We start from the raw sequence: 14,995 nt of genomic DNA, 5'->3' as shown, positions 1-14,995 counted from the left end.
AAGCCTCTTACCTGTATCTTTTTCATATGATCCTCATAAACGCCCTATGAGGTAGATATTATTACTATCCTCATTTTCCGGATGAGAAAACTGAGGTGCGAAGAACATGCGTAAGGTCATACAGCTAATAAGTGAAATAGCAGGGATCTAAATCTGCTTCTCATTGAATTCTCATACTTTTAAATAATTATTCACAGGGATACTCCCCCATTTCTCATTTCAAGTTTCTCTGTGGGCTAAATAACCTTCTTCCCTCTGAGCCTTTCTCCTCTTGTGACTTAAGTCTGATAACTCTTCTTTAGGCTTCTGATCTCCCTAATAAATATTTCCCCCAATATTCTGTGAAACATCTAATGTGTTGTTTTAGGTTTAAATATAGGTCAGCTTGTATATGTTATATCGTATATGCCCTGTATCATATTGTTATATGTTTTTTCAGCTGGAGTATCACCTATTTGACTTGCATGCCTTATAACTCCATATAAGTGCTATAAAGTTTCAAGTTTCTGGTCTATTAAGATAAACCCTTATATCTCAAATTGGACCCTGAGCCTTCAGATATGGCTTTTCATATTAACAGCTATACCCATACATTCCATCCCTTATGCAAATTTGTCGTGAAGCTTTGCGAGGTTTGGTGCTTCTGATGTTGCTGCTTTCCTTAACTGCAGGCAGTCATCATGCTTTGTTAAGATGGTGGCAAAGCAGTGAAGTCTCTGTGACTCACCCCAATGGAAACCAGTTCCATTTTTCCTCAAAACTCAGGAGGCATCTGGTTCATGACCTGATTACTCACACCTTAATCATGAAGATGGTGCTGGTCACAGTAGCACACACCCATAGTCCCAGTCACCGAGGAGACTGAGGCTGGAGAATCCCTTGAGGCCAGGAATTTGAGGCTGTAGTGCACTATGAGCCTGTGAACAGCCACTGCACTCCAACCTGGGCAACATAACAAGACACTTCTCTTAAAAAAGAGAAAAAAGGAAGATGGCAAGTTGGGCTTTTTTATCAAACAAAACTTGTATTCAACGGGCTAACAAATACATAGAGTGTCTACCACTAGCCAGACATGTTGTAGGTGCTAGCTCTAAGTCAGTGAAGAAAACAGATAATAAATCTCTGTCTCTTGAATATTATTCTCTGGTGAGGGGTCATAGATACACGATATATTAATTATGTCAGAGAACTTGGTAAATGAGAAATAGGAAGTTCATTCAGCTAAATTAATTCAACAACTCTTTGTTAAATACCAAGTGTATATTGTACGTGTTTATCAGTTGTTGGAGTTAAAGCAGGAACCAGAAAGATATGATTCCAGTCATCATGTTACTTACATTCTTGAGGACTGTGCCCATTATTTAACTGTCTGTTCTCACATGCATTTCTTACCATTCTCCTGCTCCTCTGAAGGTGAGAGAGAAGAGGAAGTTAGTCTTTACAGAGTGTATTTCCTAGATTCCCCTGCCAAATGGCACTTGATGAGCAGCAGACACTAACCAAAGTCTGGGGAAACACAAGAAAGGAGTGGCCTTGCTTCTTCCTTTCTCTGTCTCAGGTGCTGGCTGCCTTTCCTCTAAACTCTAGCTCCTGCTGCCTCCTGATTGAGCCTCCTCCTTTCTAGGCTCTTGTGCCTCCAGCCCTTGGCATAGCAGTGACTTTTCTTCTGTGTTGCCTACAATCTCCATTTAATTTCTAAGCCTTCATGATCTATGTGGCCAAATCCTTGAATTGAATTCTCTTTTTGAAAGACCTGAACCGGTTTTGGTTTTTCTCATGGGCCCCTGAGTGGGGAAGTAAGTTTTTAATGAGATATTACAAATGTGATTAGCAAAACAAAAGTAGCAGTGAGGTAATATAGATTGTATAAGAAGAACCCTAGTTTGCTGGGGATGCCAAAGCAAACTGTAAGAAACTGGGTGACTTATACAACAGAAACTTATTTTCTCAGAGTTTTGGGGGCAGGAAGTTCAAGATAAGGTGTCTGTAGGTTTATTTCTTCTGAGGGCTCTCTCCTCAGCCGCCCTCTCCCTGTTGTCTTTATCCTGGTCATGTTTCAGTGCTTGAATATCCCTGTGTCTCTTCTTATAAAGAGACTAGTTAGATTGGATTAGGACCCACCCAAAGAGCTTCACTTTACCTTAATCACATCTTTAAAGGTCATCTCTTCAAATACACTCACACTCTGAAGTGTTGGGACCTCAGCCTCCGTCATATGAATTTTAGAGGGTACTTAATTCAATCCATAACACCGACCTAGGTGAAAGGCCAGGTAGGCTCAGCTAAGAAAGGCTTCAACAAATAGAGTAGCAGGGAAGACATTGGTGGCCATATATGTATTTGTTTGATTTTCACATATTTGACATATGTTACAAATGCAACGTGCTAGCCACTGGATATATAGATATAGATAAGATGTTCTCTTCTGTGATTGATATTGGGTAGGAGAAATGGACAAGGGGTAGAATAATTAAAATATAATGTAGTTCATCTCAGGATGGGTTAAGTGTCAGAAGTAGCTGGAGAATGGAGAACAGGGGAATCTCAGCCTATTAAGAAGGTCAAGAATGGCCTCCTCTGAGTAGATGTCATCCAAAGTGAATCTTAAAAATTCAAGTGTTGGGCAAGTGAAAAAAATCCAAGAGTGGGAAGAAAATTCCCAGTAGATGCAAGAGCATGTTTTCTAGAGATTAGCCTTGTAAGAGAAAGATAGTACAGCATATTCATCCTTCATAAAACTGAGAGGACAGCTTCTTTTTTGGAGTGTGTGTGTGTGTGTGTGAACTGAATAATACTTCTCTGTATTCATTGATGCAGTGTTCTTCATAGCACTTTAAAAATATTGGGATATCTTGGCGCTAACGCTTAGATTCTTATTTGTTTATTTTGGATTGTTTCCATCTATGAGAGAACATCATGTCATTTTTCCTTGATAATCATGTCTCTAACTTTGGTGTGACCACCTCTCCTTTGGCATCAGTGATCCTGGGGGCCTCGGACAGTGCTACTCTCAAGAAGTTGCTGAGAATGTTCATTAGAACAAAAGGAAAGGCTTTTAAAACTCTGCTTTGTAACTTTTTGCACCTATATTCTCAATAAGGATGTGTCTTTTATTTAGCCATGTCACTGTGGTTAATGAAGTATTACACAGTAGACGGCCCACATGATTGGCCCAAACCAATGTCAAAAATTATATTAAAATGGAAAGTTTTTATCTTGTTGCTCTTTTTCAGCTATTTCAGTAGATCTCTTTCTTCCCTGCCTGGTGTCATTCACAAACATTCAAAATGACTCTGTTGTAAATTTCTAGCTTGAAGAATAAGCAATTTGTCTAATGATGTTATTTAAGAAGTATAGTAATTTAAGAATAATGTTTATAATACCCATAAACAAGCCATACACATTTGAAGCTTTTTCACTTTATCATATATATCATAGATAAAATGCTTAGAGTTCCCCCAGAAGATTCATTAAAATCCTTAGATGGGGTTTTTTTTTTTCTGGGAAAATGATGGTTTAGTAATTCTAAAGAGGTTTCCTCAGATATTATCCATATTCAAGCAAAAGGGCATTTGAGCATTTATTTAATCAGTGTCTGTAGTAGATTTAGGAGTAGATGCTTTTTCTTCTCATTAGGACCAAATTGCATGCTATTGACAAGGGTTAAAAAAAATACCACATGCATTTTTCCAGCAATTAAGATTGAGAACATTTGATTGGGGACTTTCTGGGGTTTTAGACTGCCTTGCATTTCCACCTCTGAAGAGGAAATAGATTCTAAGTTATAGCAAGAGAGCACTGAGTTAGATGTAAAGAAGAACTTTGTGTCTCAGACTGATTAAACACTGGAGCAAATTAGCAGGGAAGCTTATGGAATCGCCATCTGTGGAGATACTTCAAAAATAGAATTCACAATTTTTTTCTTTGGATGATTTAGGAAATGCCCCTACTGGCAAGGAGATGGACCAAATGGGCTCTTGAAATCCTTTTTGGTTCTCTGCTCCTAAGAGTCTTCCTATACAGTTCTTGGAAGTATTTATTTCCGAAGTAGAATATAGAACAGAATGCCTTTAGTAAAGGTAGGCTGTGCATGTGAGTGTGTGTGTGTGTGTGCGCACGCGTGTGTGTGTGTGTGTACATGTCTTTAGGTAGAAGGATGAGAAGGGAATATCGTATGATTTGAAAAGCAAAATTATCATATGCTAACCAGTTATGTTTACCTATGTCAAATACATAGGACTTTCTTAGACTTTCTAGCCTCTTGCTGCTTTTCTGACTGCTCACTCTCTGTCCATTCTCTGCCCACACATCAAGTGTCGGCCTCATCCTGTGTCCTACTCTCTACTCTCTTTTTCTTTCACACTTGTCTCCCCCAAGACAGCTTTATGTTCTCCTGAGGTTCTGTCCTTGGGTAACTTGAAAAATCTGCTTCCACAGCCACGGATGTTTCTCTGGGTGCCAAAACTGCATTCCAACTACCTGGTGAATATGTCCATCTGACAAGACCTTTCAGCAGATTCAGCTCAACTTGCCGCAAACTGAAGAGGCAGAAGAGAAAAGGGTCTCCACTCTGCCCTTCTATGGTTCCTCTTGTAGCCTTTTCCACCCCACCTACCATCCCAGCCATTCTTCCCAGGCTCACCCTCTGGACCCTTATTAGCCCTTTAGCCTCATCAGGTACGGCCAACCTCTCCCCAACCCACATGCCTCACACATGGCCAAAGAGTCACAGAAACTTGTGCCTGACCCTCTCCTCTGCCAGCACAGCATTCTCAGGGCTTCTAGCTCTGTAGCTCATTCACCCCTCCCAAGCTACCTATCCTCTTTGCCTACAGTATTTCGTCTGCCTTGAATAATCTTCCCACCTTGACTGTAAAATTGTCTCGATACAAGGTGTCTCATGTTTACGGTCTCAGTTCATCTTCTTAGGAAGTCATACTGAACCTTCCCTCATGTGCATCATTTGTCCTCTGCCCAAGAACCTGCAGCCCATTCTTCACATGACCTTGGAAAAGGCACATAGCATGAGGATTGGATCACTCCATATCTGGGGCTATATTGTGTACATCACATCCCAACTATGAAACCCTGATGGGTGACTTAACCTCTTAGTGTCTATTTCTCCAGCTATAAAATGGGAATAAATGTAACGCTATTCCAAAGGAGTGAGGACAAAAGCACCCAGCCAGCTACTGGGAAGAATAAAGAGGCAAATGGTCCCTTCATTCAAAGAAGTTTAAGTCAAGTTACTAATAATATGCACAATTCCAGTAACTGTATTAAGCTGTGAGTGTAATATCATCATCACAGTCATCACCACCACCACCATCATCATCATCATCATCATCATCATCCCAACTAACTTTACTTCAGTGCTTGAAATCCTGCCCAGCATTGTTCTAAAGTAAATGAATAATTCAGGAGATATATACTAGTAGACATGTAGTGAAAACTTTTAGAACAATTAGGCGAAGCAAGGTCATTTAGACTTGTTGATCTTTCTTCCTGCTATAGCAGAGCAATTCCCTGTAGCATAGTCTTAAGTGTTTATTAGTCTATTTTTAAATCACTGAAACTACTTGTCTCTTACCACAACCCATGAAAGATTGTCCTACAATATACTAGACAGAAGTTCCAGGAAATTTCTTTTTGTGGGTTATACTTTTCCTCTAATCATTTCAACAAACCTAATGTCCCATGATTTCATTATAAAGCAGTAATGTCAATGTTTAATTATTATGCTTAGTGTTTGTAGTTATCTCACTGCTTCTAGGTTGTTTGTTCCCCTAAGGTACTATATCATATACATTCACTCTTTTTTTCCTGTAAGAGATTAGTCATAAGTAGCCAAACTTTAGTTATCTTTGAATTTGTCTTTGCCTTCATATTGCCTTTTATTTATTCAAAGTTATCTGGCAAGCTCTCAAAAATGTAAATGTCACTTCATCTGGAGTAATGATTGTGATAATAAAAAGATAAAACCAATAATAAATAAAAGAAAAATATAAAAATAATGATACCTTCCATCAGTTTATTGCCTTATAGTGTACAAAACACTTTCTACATCAATTATTGTGAAATTTCATCTTATATGGAGATTGGGCTCTCAAACCAATATGTAAGATGAAGATTGCCTACAGTTAAAATTACCCTTAAAAATTCCTTAGGAAGTGCCACATGCAATATCAACATACCATTTCTCAGTAAATCCAAAGACTTCTTTTTTCTTCTGCTATTGGAACAGATCACTGTTTCTTTGGTTAAGCTCCAGCTGAAGCAGTTGGCTTGCGTTTAGGGACCATGTTGCATGAAAAATAAGTATCTTTAAACACTAGAATCACACTCCTGCACCATCAGGTGCTCACATTCTGAGAAGCAGCCACAGGGAGACAGAAGCACAACCAGAAACAGCCTCCCATGTCACTCTCACCCGCCGGCATGTGCTTAGGTCCTAGAGGGCTGTGCGGATTGGCCCACGCCCCTGCTCATTGCCCTCTCCATCTCTGTTTGTCTTTCTCTCTGCCTCTGATTTTCTTTACCCTTTTATGAGGTATGAGGGGATAGGCATATAGCTGAATACGTTTAAGTCAAAAAAGCTCATTATATACAATTGTTGTATCTCATTTGAGTATCTTAACAAGCTGAAGAGGTAGCTAGAAATAATGAAGCCATTTCACAAGTGAAAATATACTGAAACTTAGTAGGATTGCAAGATTGTACAAAAAAATGCAAGATATCCAGTTAAATTTTAGTATCAGACAAGCAATGAATACTTTTATAGGATAAGTATGTCCTATACAATATTTGAGACATACTTGTACTAGCACTATTTTTTTGTTTAACTGAAATTCAAATTTAACTGGGCATTCTGTATTTTATCTTAAACCCTTGCCAGAGCCATTGCTTGGCTTTATGTTTTCTAGCTTCCACACTCCTTATATTAGATAACAATGTTCTCATATTTTGAATGTATTAATTCCATATTTTACTTACATTAAAACAACTTACTTTTCTACATCATGTTTATGTTTGAAATGACTTTACATTTGTTTTACTAAATTACTTAATTAAAAAAACAAACACTATAGAAAACATATTTTCTTATTCAGATACTCCATAAATTAAAAATCAGTCAATTCTTGATGAGAAATTGAGCATCTCTTTGTTTTATACTTTTAAAGATGAAATACTCCATGAATCTGATTTTAGGAAATGGTGTGAAATCCAGGGAAATGTTGTAAATACAGTGAAGGTCTTTGCTATTCAGATGGAATGGAAAATGTTTAAGCCAAAAAAAAAAAAAGAGAGAGAGAGAGAGAGAATGGTCACATTCACAAATATATTGGGCTTGTACTCGTTATGACATCATTAATAGCCAATTAGAAAGTTCTCTTGGTATTCAGCCTTCTGACTCCATTTCACAATAATTGGTATTGATAGTATTTTATTGCTGCTATATACTTTGCTAGCACCAAGACCAATATATTCTGATCCAGAAAAACGTGATGCTTTAACAAGACAAGCACAATGTTATGTTATTTTTGCTAGGCCATGTTACCTGGCAGGCAATCATGGCTCTGGATTTTAACATTGTTTTCCAAAAATAACAATCATCTAATGTTTAGTTTGGCTAAAACAGCGATCGTGACTGGCCACCTGTTAGAAGAAAAATAAGACATTCCTGTAGATGAAAGATCTGAGGTAAATCATGAAAGGTTTTCAAGAAAGGTGGTAGTGTGTTCTATTGGCTACTCTAAAAAAACGTTAAGAAGTGAGGAAAATTAGATAATAGACAAAAGTCTGAGTATTGCAAGTCTTGATTATTCTTCAAATGCCCCCAAAATGCTACTAAGGATGAAAGGCTCAGACATTTATGACATTTAAATTGGAACAGCATTGTAACTCTTAAACTGGTTGTCAGATTCCTTGCAGAAGATTAAGGAAGGATCTCAAGAAGTTCATATGGCCAGGACAGCTGACTTTAAAGCCACTATTTAACCAAGAAGCCAATGCAGGGGAGCCCAGCGTTTGTGAGGTTGTGCCCTGAAGCACACATGACTGGAATAATTCCTGGCTCTGCCACCTACTAACCCTATGTCTTTGGGAAAGTTTCCCCTCTAAATATCAGTTTCATCATCTGTAAAATAGTAATAAAAATGTTCTTAGTGTGGTTTTGAAGGAATTAACTGAGAAATTAGTGGGAGTAAAAAAGTAAAGTGCTTATCTTATAATAAATATCCAATAAATGAAGCTATTATTATAAATGATAAGTTATTTGAATAAGGAGAGTAAGAATTTTTTGTTTGTTTGTCAACTCTTTCATTCAACAAACATTTAGTGAGTGTTGTTTGACACTGTTCTCAGTGCTGGAGAATCAGAATTTAATCCCAGCCTGACATTTTCTCTCTGACACCTTTCCATGTTCTTTCAGCCCAATTTTCTACCCCAATAACAAGAGGGTGAAAAATGTAGAGCTTACCAAGTGAGTAAGTGATAGTATGGAATGATATTTCTTGTGCCTTGAAACTGTATGTCTTATTATACCTTAATACATACAACATCTATGTGAGGCATCATATTGCCTTACTACAGACGAGGAAACTGAGGCACATGGAGTTTTAATAGCATATCTAAGTTAGCAAATGGCAGAGCTGGGGTTTGTGCCTAAGTTTGCATGACCAGGAGCTATGCTCTCTTAACCACTTTAGTCAGGAGAAAATGTCTGAGCGCCCCTAAATAGATGATTCACCATCCTGACATGTGAGAAAAATGGAAAGCTCAAACCTTTCTTCATTTCTGTGGTCACTAAAATGATCTTATCTTGCATTCATTCAGCATGAAAACTGAAAGTTAATTCAAAGTGCCATTGTATCAGTTCCCTAGTTCTCATCCATGAATATGTACTCATTAACATTTATGTAACTAGTCCCTCTTATTGCTGATGTGATCAAAATCAAAGGGTTAATGAACTAAGCCACCCTTGCTAAAAATAATCTTTGCAAAAACCACATGTGGTAATTCTAATGAGCTATTTTACAGTAAATGTACTTACAAAGAGCATGAAGGAAACAAAGAAATGGAGTTCTCGAAGTCAAATTAAAAATCAGTTTAGAAAAGCCAGTCTGGGTCCATCTAAAATACATTTTAATCCCACACTATTTTTTCACAAAAGATGCAGGGCAATTTGTGTGTGGATAGCCATTCTTTTTTTTTTTTTCCTCCTTTTTTAATGACAGGGTCTCACTCTGTCACCCAAGCTGGAGTGCAGTGGCGTCGTCACAGCTCACTGCAGCCTCAACCTCACTGGGCTCAGGTGATCCTCCCACCTCAGCCTCCCTAGGAGCTGGGACCACAGACAAGCACCAGCATTCTCGGCTAATTTTTTGAATTTTTTTGTAGGGATGGGGTTTCACCACGTTACCCAGACGGGTCTGGAACTCCTGGGTTCAAGCAATCTGCCCACCTCGACATCCCAAAGTGCTGGGATTACAGGTGTGAGTCACTGCGCCTAGCCTGGATAGCTACTCTTAAACACCCATAGAGAAATTAGATGTAAACTTTAGTAAGGGGAAACTGAGTCACCAAAAGACTAAAATATGTCTATTCTTCAGAATGAGAATTTAAATTGATAATAAATAAAAGCCAAACATCCTACCTTGACGCCTATTTCTGTGAATTTCAAGTAGGTGTATTTATCTGCCTACTTGTTGACATAAATATTTTAATATTGCTATTTTGAAATACCATAATATTTCATGTTATCTTTTCATAATTATAATCATATATTTTATAGCCTAGTGGGGAAATATAACAAACAATGCTCAAATGTGAAATGAAAAATATGAGATTCCAAATGAATCAAAGAATCTGGAGATATCAAAGAATCTGGAGATTCCAAAGAATCTTTGATTCTTTGATTCAATCTTTGATTGAACACAGGAAAAATCTGTGTTCAGGGCAATCACAGCCTGAATCTCATAATGAGTTCTACTGTGGGGGCAGCATTTGTGAAGACAGTGGACATATTATTAATGATAAACATAGAGGAATGCTTGGTCAATGGACTTCTCCAAATAATATACAGAGAAACAAAAAGCAAAGAAAAATAGGAGATCTACATCTTCACATTATTCCCACAGTAGCTTCTTATCAGTAGAGTGACTAACTAAATGTCTCTCCCAGCACTCCTGCACCCAAAACAAATAGTCATTTTAAAACTCAACAAAATAAAGTCATTCAGCTGCCACAGATGGATGAAGTCATCACCAAGAAGGCATTTTTAACAATGAAAAAATTTTTGCTTTTTAACAGGATTCTTCCTAGGCATTCATGTTTTAACTTTTTCTTTCTCCTTCGCTCTTGTTCCCCTTCCTACACAGCCAGTTTCATTCTCCAACTTATCAATTATTTTTGTACAGTGCCTCTCCTTTCATCCTTTTAGATATGCATTTACCACCCTAATCAACATTTCATGACCTCGAAACTTTCTTGTTTTTTTTCTGTCCTGTCTTTTTTGCTGTTTTAGTTTCCTGTTTTCTCCGTGCCTAGCCCACACACTCTACTCTGTTCAAAACACTCTAAAGCCGTCAGCAACACATCTATTTCCTCTCAGTCTCTGGGATATTTGTCCTGAGGAGGCCATAGAACATTCGGATGGTCTTTTAAGATTTATTGGTAATGAAGAAAGGGATACTGGCCTGAGATAAGGTGTCTGAAGGTGTTCTGAACACGGAAATGTTCTCTATACATGAGATGACTGTCTTTATTTTGCAGCACCAGATGTGTTTCAATTCAGAATGTCGTATTAGATGGGAACCTGGACAGGGGCCTTCTTACTGATTTGGTATCATGAGCCAGCCCTTTCCCTTCTCTGTGCCTCAATGTTTTCAGAAATGAGATGAGGGACCACTCAAGGTCTGGGGATTCTGAAGTAGAAGTAAGACAGGTGTTTAAAAAAAAAAAAAGGGTGGGACTGGGGGGAAACAACGAATTCTTCTGAAAGCAGGACATATATTACCAAGGAGCTGAATGTATGAGGAGGTTCCACAATCATTTTTAACTTCAGTTTAGGGCAAACAGTTTGAGTGACATCTAGATTAACTGTGTATTTTTTTTTTTTTAGTTGATTTCTCTTATCTGGTGAGCACTGATAGGCAGTTACTAACATTAGAACCTTAAATCTCACTTAGTTTCAAAAGAACAGGACAATGATTGAGCAACCCTCTGGTGGCTAAAGGAATATTTTGAGACCTGGCTAATATTCTGAAGTTGATTAAACAGGCAAAACCAACTGCACTTTCTTCTTCAGCAACCCAGTTGGAAAGCACAGAGGGTGATCGGAATAACTAAGAAACAGTGGGAGAGGAGAAGACAAGGGAGGGGTGATGGTAAGGAGGGAGAAGCAAACTGAAGAAAGAGAAAAAACAAAATAAAATATATTACAAAATGTTAAAATATCAAAGGAAATTATTTAAAAATCAAAATATTAAACAGTTCTTATGCATCAGAAACACAGCTGGTAGCATCTTTTCCTTCGGGTCTCAGCCAGTGGGCATGACTGTGTGGAACTACTTTCGAATTCTCAGTATTGTTTAACATTGACCAATAGCTTCTGGGAAGGCTTAGAATGCTTCAGGAGTCTTCCACAGAAGCAGCATTTAGGAATATTTTAATCTACCCAAAGGTTAAAAAAAAAATCAACAGAGAACAAGCTGAATTTTGGAGATTAGTAAATATACATTAAAATAATAGCAAGTGATAGCAGCATAGCTTCAAAGAGCATGCCATTTTGAGTTGAGAAAAAATTAACTTCATCAGAGTCTGGAAGGGCATATTATTTATCAGCATATTATCATTTGGTTGAGTTTCACTAGCAAGCAGAGAAATTTCCTCCTTCCCCTCTGTGAAGTGCTACTGTGGAGAGAAGCATTTTCAAGTTGGTCTTACTAAGAATCATCAGTGAACAATTTACTACTCCCAATCAATGGTTTCTAACAATGTTATAACAGGAATGTCATCTCAGGGCACATACGTAGTATTCTTAACTGAAGGATAATCACACAAAGATAAATTTAGTCTTTTTCTGAATTGGAGTATAGAAATACACCAGCACTTAAAATCTGAGTGACTTAGAGAGGATGGGTGCTTTTCAAATGAAAGTAAATTTGCGGGATTTTTAAAATAACATTTTTCTCACCTTTAAAAAAGATAAACAGGTTATCCGAGTCCATCTTGAAGCAGAATTTCACGGCTACAAATCAATGTGTTTGTTGGTTTCTCAGGACTTTTGGTTAGTCAAGTGAACCTCAAACTATTCTTGACTGGGAGCATAGTCTATGAAGTAAAAAGATTTGTAGGCCACATTTATCACTTTTTCTGAAAAATATTGATAAAAATACTAAAATGTATAAAAATATGTACTTAAATATATATATACTTTAAAATAGTGAAATAATTTTGAAGAATGATGTGTTGCTTAAAGTTTCATAAATGGACTTATAAATATATTAATAAATCAGAAATAGAAGTTTAGATAATTATAACCTGTATTGTCAACCTAGACAATGGCGTAAATTATAATAATACCATTTTGAGTAGACCTACAGAAATCCTTGGTTTTGTGGCTAAGAGTTGTTTATTGACCATGTCTTGGTAGTAATTAATTTCATGGTTTAAAAGTATGAATTAATTTTACTGAAATCTTGTATAATCCAATGAGAGGAAACCAAGATTCAGAGTCAGAAGTCCCAAGTTCAAGACCCAGAAATACCCATAACTGAAAATATGATTCTAGGAAAGTCTTGTAAATGCATTGAGCCTCAATTTCCTTACCAATAATTGAGGATACTTACTTTATTGGTTAATGCAAAGATCAAGAAAGAAAATATACTCAAAAAGTATTAATGTAAATGAACACACTAAGAAAATAACTATTATAATTACTAATAACAAGCAACAATTTATTTTATTTAGGAAAAATGGTCAAAAGAACCTCTCAACCTTCCACCTTGTTGCAAAAATGCTTAGCATTGACATCAAAATCTTTGGTAAAGATAAGAAAGAATCTAAGGAAAATTTTAAGTAATTGTTGCTTACTGTAAATTCTTTTTTCTTTAGAGAGATATTAACGTAAATTGTTTAATATGAAGTATTTATAGTTTGTTTTCTTTCCCCCCAAAAGAAAAAACAAAGTATTTAAAGAAAACATGTCACCATCTTTCCCTCGAAAGAATGACAAGATGTGAATAAAGTAGCATAATCAAACACTTTACTGTTTTGAAAAACACGGTACAATATGAGCATAGAGAGCTTCTTAGCAGCCCAGGTCACTTGTATTGTTTGAGGCTTTCTGATATAGTAGGAGAACATAAACATGCCAAAATGGAGCCTCAAAATTTCTGATAAATTTTAGCTCTCTCTACATAGCAAAGTAATACTTTATGAGACACAAAAATAATGTACTATGTGTATACATCCCTTTAGCACCCAGGATGACCACAAGATGCTGGATAAATGATTCTGCAGCCTTCTTCCAACCCTCTCAACACCTGCAATAGTCCAGCGCTAAGCTTCTTATTTTCATAATCCAGCAGCCAGATTCGAGTATGGAGTATGTATTGGGTAGCTGAAAATCTGTTCCTCACAATGGATAACGATGTTGCTCTCAATAGTCTTATCCAGCAAGAATTTTCTAGGTTCGCCAGAAAAATTCAGCACATATGAGTAGCCTCCTAGACGTGCCTCTATTTTTATCAGCCTCTGCAAGGATGAAGCACTTCCTTTTATTTCAAATGGTGAACACTGAGTCACTTCCCTCTTACATATATTAAAGCTGAGAATAAACTAACGCAGCCTGTACCTTTGTCTTCTCTGTCCACATGAAACAACTTTCACACGGCCTTTTAATTACATTCCCTCAAACTCATATTCTTTGAAAAAGAATTTTCTCTCCATGGAATTATTCCTGTAAACTGGCATATGAGGAAGAAAAAAGGACTCAAAACACTAATATTCACATCCATTCTAACCAAGGCCAATGCCAAGAAACGCACGGAATCTTTAAACGGACCTCCCACATTCTTGATAGGATGTTTTCTGTGCATGGTGATCCACAAATATTATCATTCCATGACAATGCAGTTTCATCAAGGTACGTCTCAATCCATGGGATACGAGTCCCACACAACAGACGGAGAATTTGGCGCAGCTCTGCGCACGCTGCGTGTGTTACTTACTGGTTATATTGCAGTGGCCACACTGAGTCCCGTATGGCGCTGTATTAACGAATGGCATGCAAGCACCTTCTGTTGAAACATCTGCGACAGGGAAATTGTAGGCATTTTTCCAGATAATTTTTGTGCTCTGGACCAAATTTTCATTAGGACTATAAAACCTGGCAAGCAGTATTGTTGTGTATGATTTTTTAATAAACTGGGACATGCCTTTGTTAAAGGAGTGAGGAAAAGGGCTCTTCAGAGACTCCTTTCTATTATAAAAAGTTCAGAAAACATATGACAGCTCACAAAATAACATTTCCCAACTTTTTTTTAAAGTGCAAGGTTCCAGGCTTTCGTAGACATATAAATAAAATTCACAGTTTTGGATGCAAACGCAAAAATGCAGATTTTCACATCTTGGAGTAAATGATTCCAACGGTGGCTTTTCTTAAGCACATGTTTGTTAAGAATGAATACAGCCAACAGAGATGTTTTTTAGTATTTAATTTTTTATTCCGGCTGCCAAAAAATCCATGCAAGAGTTTGTACTTGCTTTAAGAGACACTGTGTCTCAGAATTAGAAAAGAAAAACTGAAGAGTTTGGGCACATGCCTATTTGTACTCGTACACAACGTGAACCCAACAACTAGCATTGTTCATTTTTCTCACCAGTTAAAATATGGGTTTGTCTATTTCTTTCCTCACTGCCAATATCACCCTACCACAGTAATGGAGACGAGAAAAACTCTCTTTTGTAGTTCTTTAATTCCCTGTGCCCT

The sequence above is a fragment of the Colobus angolensis genome, unplaced genomic scaffold (genome assembly GCF_000951035.1).
Source record: "Colobus angolensis palliatus isolate OR3802 unplaced genomic scaffold, Cang.pa_1.0 Scaffold16, whole genome shotgun sequence".
NCBI classification, from domain to species: Eukaryota; Metazoa; Chordata; class Mammalia; order Primates; family Cercopithecidae; genus Colobus; species Colobus angolensis.
Note: the sequence above shows the minus strand (reverse complement) of the source record.